We start from the raw sequence: 9,689 nt of genomic DNA, 5'->3' as shown, positions 1-9,689 counted from the left end.
AGAGTTTTTCATCTCTTTCTTTGTTCAAGTTGCCAGTTACAGGATGTAGAAGTCAGCCTGGGTCAATAATTTTTATTTCCAGTCCTTTGCATTTTTCCTTTTGGCAGAGGAAAAACTAGACATTCCTGGTGTCTACACGAAATACAATATGAGAGAATTCACCAGTTTTTCTTAGAAGAACCATAACTGCCATGCTGGATAAAATYATCATTTCCACAATAGCCAAGGAAGGAGCAGGAGCCCACTTGGTGGGTGATAATAATGGTGTTGGTTCCTGCTCCCCCCGTCCTCTACACATTTTCCTCCTACATGTAGGTAATACAAGCATTTATGGATATATACTGGCCTTTTCTGTCCTAAGTCTTTGGCCTTAATGATGTTTGTATTATTCATGTGTTACATAAAAATAAAACAAARCAAAAAACCTGCATGTAAAGTCATAGAGATAAATATGAATTCAGGCTAGAACAGGATTAGATGTATAAAGTTTTACCAAAAGAGTACTGGTGTTGAGGCAGTTGTCTGAAGCCTTTYCTACAAAACGCCGCTGTTGGAGCTCTGAAGGGATGGGTGGCAAGCTCCTCACATTAGCAGAGACCTCAGGCAGAGAATTGCCGAGGCAGAGCCTTTTCTGATGAAAGAAATTTAAATTATGGGCTCTGACAAAGGCTAATTGAACGAGGAGGGAGGCTTTGCCAGCGGCAGCCRTGGCCATCCCTGAGCTGGAAATGTCTCGCAGCCCCCGTGCGGCTGCGGCCGGCGCCCGAGCGCTCCTCGCGTCGGTGCCTGCCCGCCTCGGCTCRGAACCGGCTCCACGGGGACCTGCCCGGGGCTTTGCTCCCCGCGCCTCTTCCAGCTTCCCAGGCCTCGAAACAGGGAGACATGGAAACTCTGGTGCAGCACCAGAAAGCCCCGTGCTTTGCGCAGTGGTCAAGGGGAAAGCCCAGTGTAACTATTGACAGGTAGAAATGGCCTGTGTTGAAGCCCAGTTGCCTTATTTTCTGGTTTGTCTTGGAACTGGTGATTTTCTTTTTTTAGTTATTGCTTTTCATGCTATATTAAATAAAGGTCTTTAAATACCTTTTAATCCTTTAGCATTGCATCAAATCGGAATGCTTTTTTGGCTGCCTTTTGGTCAGAGTTGGCGGTTGGGGATGGCGGTTGGGGATGGCGGCTGCGATGGCGGTTGGGATGGCGGTTGGCGCCTCGCCGCCTCCTCACACCTGGGACTCTGTGGAGCCTGCCCCCAGCATGGCGGCTCCCCTGCCATGGGTTCCCTGGGCCACATCCTTCGCTTGTGGCGGCTCCTTGGGAACGTCACCGTGGGAAGGGCACGGGTCAGGTCACGGGCACGGAGCCTGCTCCCCTCGTGTCCTGTCCCGGTGCCACCCAGTGTCACCCTGGGGCCCAGCAGCAGCGCCATTTTACCRGAGTGCTCCTTTGCCTTCCCTCCCGTTCCTCTGTTGCCTTCCTCCTGGAGCAGATTTTTTATTTATTTATTTGGTCATCTCTAAAAAGAAAAAGCATACCAACTCTTAAGTAGGAAGTGAACTTTTACAGCTGAGTTATAAATCCCCCAAACTAAGAGGTTTATAATGGAAGTGCTTCAGGCAGGAGAGGGGAGGAAGGGGTGCTATAATACATATGTAACCTTTTTTTTTTTTTTTTCCTCCTCTTAGTGAATAGACCGTTTAAACTAAATTAAGTAAAGGATATAAATTCTGTTGTTTCAGTTTTTAATATTTCATGGCTGATTTTATAGATAAAAATTACATTTAACAATAAATATGAAGAAAAATTTATACAGCCTGTTCTAGTTTGATATGGAACAGCAAATCCCATTTCTCTGTAGCTGTAAAGAAAATTCATTATAATGTCTTTGGTTGTAAGAGATGTCTTCATTGTGATTAGTTACACTGATAATAAAACAACCTTTTTACAAATGGCACAAGATACATGGGATCTCATGTGTCTGCCTTTAATAGCATTGAATTTGTGCGTTTCCTACCTTTATTCTGGAGCCTTTTTTTTTTTTTTCTTATTTTAATTGGGCACTTTTAAAATCTGCAGGTTATTAAGCAGAGCTTAATATAGCTTAATTTCTCTTTTCAAATGTTCTAGAAAAGGCATTATTAATGTAGCTAATCATTCTTGAGTTCTCTAAATAAAAAAGCTAATTTTAATTACATGAATGTGTTTTAATGCCATTTTGTTCASTTGTGAATAGCAGATTGTGGAGATAAAATTTTGTTATCTGACTTCACTTTCTGGATCATTTTTAAGCAGCTAAAGAAATTTCTTGAAATTCTTGCAAACGGCTTGTTCCCAGCAACTTCAGTTGCATGCAAACATATTTGCGCATTGCTCCTGTTATTTAAAACATAAATTTTTACACTAGGATGCCTGCTTAGCAGTTAAGAGTCTGAGTATAGGCTTTTTGCAGGGAGGAATTCATTGCTATTAAGGGGGTATTTTTTCTCTGTTATTCTTTTGTAGGTGCCTCTGCGAACATTTTGATCTCCTAAGCGCACTGGTTCAGAATGAGTTTGATAAGAACCTTTGCATATTTATATTGTCATAATTTGTGCTTTTACAAAGGTTTTAACAAGTAATTTTTTTTTTTAATGTGATGGAAATAATATCAGATGCTAGGCTCTGGAAAAATGGTGCATATGCTACACAAGTAGCAGGCTTAATGTTTAACTTTAAAACATGTCTAAACAAAACATGTCTAAACAAAATGTTGCTGATCTGTAAGCTTCAGTTTTAGATTTTTTTTCTTGTTTGTTACAGCTAAATAAAAGAAGTCCTGTAGCACTTAAAAGCACTTTTTTTTTCCAGAAGTGCTCGGCTCGGTTTGTAACTAACTGGGCTGGTGAGCAAGCTCCGCTGCTGAGAGTATCAACCCAAGATTCTGCCCTATCTAGAATGGGGAAAAACGTGACTTTGCAGGAAAACCCTGACTGCGCACGCTGCCTACATTCCCTCTTTATAAAGCTGTGGCGCAGGTAGTAGCCAGTGAAGGAGGAGCTTGGGGCCCTGGAAGGCTTTGTGGGGTTTGACCTGAGTGACAGCCTACTTAGCAGCGTGTCACTGTTTTCCTAGGGAATGTTGCACAGCTGTAGCTTTTTCTTCCCCTTCAGTCTCCACGTACTAGATATTGCTGCATAATGTTTTCTTTGTTCATTAGAACATTGATCTTAGGAAAGTTTGTAGGATTGATTTTTAACTCAGGGCTTTTCAGGGAATTAGCAGTATTTTTAGCAATAACACTCTCCTCACACATTCCCGAGAGAAAGAAAGAGTAATGTATAGAGGAAATTTAAAAGCAGCATACGCAAGTTCCCTGAACCAGCTCCTGAGGACTCCTTGCAAGGGTAGGATATACCTCAGAATATCAAGAAGAGTTTGCACTAGATATCTAGAAAGCTAACACGCAAGATGCAGCTGTTAGGTAGAGGAACACGAAGCTTTTGCAGATTCTGAAGATAACGGTGTTGTCCCCAGTGCAGCTGATTTGATGCTGCCCCTCACAACTGCACAGCTCCGTGGGGAGGAAGGAAAATCTGCACTTCCATGCGAGTCCTTGAGCCCCGCGTGAGCGCAGCAGGAGACCTTCCGAAGCCGTGCTCGCGCTTAGGGGTGCTGCTCGTTTTGGAGGACAACCAGGTACCAATCCAGGTGTGCACGGACCTTGTCACGCTCTTTGAAACAACCAGCCATGGTGGAAATGGATGCTGTTGATGAGCAGTGGTGCTTGAAACACGTGTGGTTTTTGCTCCAAAAGCACCAGTATYGGCCGTCCTTTGGGCAGAGAGCAAGTTGGGGCTTCACAGGCACCAGTGGCGACAGCAAGGGGCTGCCTCCTGTCCYGGCCAGTGCTCTGCTGCTTCCCTGCTTGGCGCCTGGCTCGGCGAGGCTGCAAGGAGGATGCTGGTGCTGTGTCCCCCAGCTCCTTGTGCCCTCCTGCCCATCCCTGCCACACACGTGTAGAAATACATCAGGTCTCAATTCTGTGCATGCACTTACCGCAGAAATGTGTGGAACACTTCTGTGTGGACTGCCCCTCTCAGATGAAGTGCAGTGATGGGTGACTTCCCTGTGCGGGAAGCGGCCACCAGGTGTCATCAGAATGCTTTGATTTTTATTAATTTTCCGTCTCGTTCAGAAGCGTGGGGATGCTTTGCATTTTTCTTCGAAAGTTTGGTAAGGTACAAAGAACCCAAAGTGCTTATGCTACCTGTTCAATGAAAAACTCACACAGCGGTTTCTAGCTGCAATACCTTAATAGGCTACTGATCGGAGGAAAACAGGAAGCACAATAAAGCAGCAAAGCGTGACACAAATTATTATRTGTGTTCTTTGCTCTGGTCATTTAAAAGATAGGGATAAAGGCGGTAACCTAAATCATGTGGGCCAAGTTTATATTAGTAGAATGTCATTTTAGAACAAGAAGCAAGGCGATTAAGGTGTGCAGTCAGAAAATACTGATATTCAAAATATGTTAGATTTCCTTTTCTTGCTACTAGGCTCCATCCTCCTTTTTAGGCCCTTTCTGCACTTTTGGTGTCCTAGCATCACATAGAACTTGTTTGGGGCTTTATTTATTTTTTATTGCTATTTAATTTAGCTCTGAATGCATTGGCATATTTACAGTAGTTTGGATAATTTAATGTCGGTTTGGTTATATTCACTGAGCTATTCCTCGGAAAATAGCTGGATAACAAATAGCTGGCAAATTCTTGATAGTTTATTTATTTATTTATTTATTTATCTATATAAGAAATTAAGAGACCCCCCCAAAAATGTATTTCCTCCTTAGCAGATTTTTATAGTTCATACCCCCTGTCTGCATCTTGGTTCAAGTTATCCAGAAAAATCTTCCCAGCACGGAGAAGGGAGCTTTGTTTGCGGGGGCCTTTCCACCGCGTTGGCTGCTGCTCCCCGGGTCTACTACAGGACACGTGTCACCCTGGCTTCCATGAGGAGACCTTGTTGCTTTCCATGTGAAATGGTAGTGCAAAACTGGGATATGACAGCAAAGGGAGAAACAAAATCATCACTTCATGCCTTATAGGTTTCATTTAGTGCAGAAATTGATGAAAATTGGTGTATCTTGTTGAGTACTGAATTCTRGAATAGCCTTTTAGGACAGTAGTATTTTTAACATTTTTCAGGTGTCAGCCTGCAGGTGCCTTTGTACTTCCTCTGCTAAACCTCACAGTCCCCATGCAGGCAGAAGGGTTCTACAGCCCTTGGTAGGAAAGAGATTCAAATTACATTTGCTTTTTTGTTCCTCTCTGAGTCCAATGTTGAAATAGGTCAGAATTGCATCWCACAGAATCACAGAAAGGTTGAGGTTKGAAGGGACCTCTAGAGATCATCTAGTCCAACCCCCTGCTCCAGCAGGGACACCCAGAGCACGGGACACAGGGCGGCATCCAGGCGGGTTTGGGAGATCTCCAGAGAAGGAGACTCCACAGCCTCCCTGGGCAGCCTGTTCCACTGCTCTGTCACCCTCACAGTGAAGAAGCTCTTCCTCACATGCAGATGGAACTGCCTGTGTTTTCATTTGTACCCACTGCCCCTTGTCCTGTCACTGGCCACCACTGAGAAGAGTTTGGCCCCTCCCTACATTCTTCCCGTGTAAAACCACRTTGTTCTGAGAATTCCCACAGACCAAGTGCCTCCTTAGCAGCTGTGGAAAATGTAAACTTCCATCCTTGAAGTTTCCTTTGTGGAACTGATGAACTATCTAAAGTGTTTTGAGTTACACAGTGCTTTTCATCCATAAAAATCAGTGTTATGGAAATAGGATCTTTTCTGTAACTTCAAAAGCTTCTTTTGCATATTTTTTGTTTTATCTATGTCTCACTCTRATAATAGTCAAAATTCTTCAAATTTATAATTCAAAATAGGAATCCTTTTGAGTTTCAAAAAATGAAAATTGGGGGGTTATTCAACACTTTTTAAGTGGTACTAGTGCATTTTTCTCTCATTCCCTATCTTGGACTATCATGTTTATTCTAGCAGCGCTTCAACTGAATGTGGATCCACCTCTTTTGTAGAATGTGTCTTCAGAGTCGAACTGATCAGTGGTCACAGCAGCATTTGTCTGTTCCTGAAGCAAATGGATATTGAACTAGGGAACCTGCCCTTTTGCTCTTCAGTTTTTCTGGTGACCTGAAGAATATATTCTCTATGGCAGGAATTCCTGCTTTCTGTTGTTATTTTGGCCTTTCTTCTTTCTATCSTTCTCTGGAAGTGCTTTTAGTGGTTTGGAAGTAGAAGCAAGAAGGACGGTATGTATGTATCCTATGCAAGAAGGACAGTACTGTGGGGTCCATTTCCCTGTGATACCAGTACAGCCCTTCCTGATACCTATGACAAAATGGATTTAAGGAGTGCAAATTGCCTGAGTTTGTCCACTTGAGTGATGACTGTTAGCATGCATTTTACTTTGTTCCTGTAATTATTGCAGATCTCTCAGTGTGGTAGGTGCTTTGGAAGTCTCTGAAAGCCTATAGCTTATTTGGAAGTTTCCTCTGGAGCTCCTGGTGCCCAGGCAAGATGGGTGGCTCAGAGAAAAAATATCATCACAGCCACATAGCTTGAGATTCCAACGTTCTTACGCTGCAAGGGAAAATACATGTTTGTAGTCAATAACCCCAACGCTGCTCACAATAAAGTTGGTTCTTTTTGAACCAAGAATCTTCCTGTCTCCTGTGTTCCATCTATCAAGAGAGCCTTAAAGGAAGCCAGCTGACTTTGCAGGGCCACAAGAAAGACCTGCGATGTGATTTAGGACGGATGTTCTGCCCTTGAATATGAGTAGTTGCTTATTTGGCACAAAGGTCTTACATTGAGATGAGTTGTTCACGTTCCGTTCTGTGCAGGCTATTTAAAGAGCTCATTAAATGATCTTGCTTCATTGTGTCTATGATTTCATTGAAAGAATTGATTTGTTTGAAAAGAGGAATTTCTAAGGCAAAAAAGGAAAGTCTGTTTTTCATGTGTCAAATCTCTTACAAACACTATAGGTTGATTATTGAATACTTGGAGATGATAATATGCTATCTGAGAAGTGCTTTGCAAATTATAATGCCAGGATTAGCGTAAAGAATAAAAATGGCAGAAGAATTTCATACCTGTAAATGTATTTTCTTYGCGTTCTTCTATATGTAGCCATGCCCCTTTCCTTGAAGAGCTGGCATATGTTCAGAAAGAAAAGTAAATAAATATCTTCCGAGCATTAAGTTAAGAAACTTTGCAGTTCATTACAGGTTTATGGATCATTAATGAATTGCTTGCTTTTCTGATCTTAAATTAAAATTACTACTTTCTAAATTTCATCTGAAGATTAGGAAATGCAAGTCTTAAATTGTAAATCTCAGTTGCACATCTATTAGCATAGAGGAATTCTATACTATTATCTGGACTACCAGAAGAAAAAATAGAGAAAACGCTCAAGATTTCTTGTTACACGCTCATCCAGTGTATGGTGCAGTTCTGTACCAAAGCATCAGTCATTTGGGGACAGGAAGTATTCCTTGGGATGCAATGAAAACATTGGAGGAAGGTGAAACATTCAAACAGCCTCCACGATTGTGACCGCCTGGAGATCCTGATGCATGAAGAGGCGAAGTGTTAGTGTGATGCCTTCCCTCAATAACTGTGCAAGCATCCAACTATCCAAAAGAAGTAAAATATATTTTTACACTTTTCAAAGCAAAGTTATCGGTGCATATGTCTTATCAGCATAGAAATGTGTATATTCACATCCTCACCTCATATGAGGAAACACATTTTCATGTTACAAGTGCATAATGCACAAAAATATGACTGTAACAAAATCAAGTAATAGAGCTAAAGATTCTTAGTTGGAGACTTAGCTGATATTGCCAATAGAGTTGCTGAGCTTAGTGTTTTCTGCATAGAAATATTCAGGCCACAGCAAGCTGCTGCTGCCTTTATTTTTTTTTTTTCAAAGTGTTAACAACAGTTTTTTCCAAATAACCTCAAAATGCCTGAAATAAGGGACGGATGTTTCCAAGCAAAAGAATATAGAGCCTATACAAGTCCATCCCGATATATTTGTGCAATACATGAAGTGGTTGTGTGTCGCTGCACTTCACCTTTTGTTACTTCTCAGAACTAAACTGGAGTCTTTAGAAGGTGGAGGTAGATGCAGAAGCCCCAGAGCTTGTACCTCACATCTTTAGACTTATTACATTAAAAAGTTTCTTCCTCACTTCTCCTATTATGTGATTTTATCAGCATTATAGTGTCAGTACAGCTGTGGAACAGCAAACATTTTAAAAACTGTTATCAAAAATCACACTTTTGAATAGGACTAATCTTTAGGCATGTGCTGCAGTTGCTATAGCTGCAGAGGGATTCTTCTTGCATCCAATGCACACTCCTGAATATTAGTTGATATAATTGAATTCCAGATGCAGAATCTCTGCTACCGGAACAATCCCTTTTTCATCCAAAGTACCCAAGTACCTGGCTCTCTGGAGAGGAGCTTGTGGTCAGGGAAGAGCCCAGGGAGCAAAGGCAAAGGAGGGCCAAGACGGCCTCTCCCGCCTGCAGGAGGGCTGTGGGGTGCGGAATGGGTCCATCCAGTGCTCAGAGTCACGAGCTGGGCAGGGGGGCTCCATCGTACAACAAATCCATGCAGGAAACCAAGAGGTCCTACTATCCTGCCAGGAAATTGGAGGCATTTGCTGCTAAAATAACGTTTTAGAGATAAAACTGTTGCTGAGCAAAGGTCAAAGTGGAGAGAAACTGAGACACGGTTCAGTCTTGTGGTTAGATCTCAGCTGAAATCGAGAGAACTGGCAAATGCTGCGACTGTGGCCCCAGCAGCGAGCAGAGATGATTGCCAGTAACACCCACCCCAGAAGATGCACAGCTGCCCTGAACGCAGCTTCAAGAGAACTGAAGCAAATGTAAAGAAAATTAATTGCTCAAATAACTGAAGGATACTTCTGGAGTGAGATAAAGGCAGCCAGGACGTAGATATTTTCTTTTTATGAGGAGTTCTTTCTAGCAGACGGCATTCCTGCTGATGGGAGCCCCTCTGAGGGATCTTTGGGTGCCAGTTGTGCGTAGCTGGGACAGAGAGCAGCCCACCCTGGGGAGCAGGGAGGCTGGATTTGGGCAGCTTCCTACCCACCCTGGGCTAGGAAGCAGGCGCCTGAAGGCAGCAGTCGGCTCCCGCCACGCGGGCTCGGTGCGCGCGGCCGAGGAGCGATGCTTGGGGCTGCTAAGTGCTCTTGCCGCRCGCCACCGGCGGCCATCGCGGCTCGAGGGTGGGCGCACGGGCCCCACTTGCTGTCTGCGTGGCGAGCTGCGGGATCAGTGTTTGAGGGACTGTGTAACCGTGCCAAGGARCTGTCCTGAGGGCCGGAGCAGGCCGTGCGAGGCCGTGCGAATGCAGCGGGCACAGGGGGACATGGCTGAGCACGAGCCCTGTGTACACAGGGGCGCCAGGGCAGCGAGCGGCCGTGCGGCACGCAGTGGTGCCGGAGCTGCTGCCTCCCGAGCGGGAAGCAGCCCCCTCGGGTGGCTCTGGGCCGCGAGCGCGAGTGGCTTGCGCTTCCCGCCGGAGGTCGGTCTGGGGGTGACAGCRCTTCAGGGCTTAATTCCGTTTACAGCATGACTTTCAGTGAGAGCGGGAGTCA

This window comes from Nothoprocta perdicaria, unplaced genomic scaffold (assembly GCF_003342845.1).
Source record: "Nothoprocta perdicaria isolate Ctin4 unplaced genomic scaffold, notPer1 scaffold_24, whole genome shotgun sequence".
Lineage (NCBI taxonomy): Eukaryota > Metazoa > Chordata > Aves > Tinamiformes > Tinamidae > Nothoprocta > Nothoprocta perdicaria.
Note: the sequence above shows the minus strand (reverse complement) of the source record.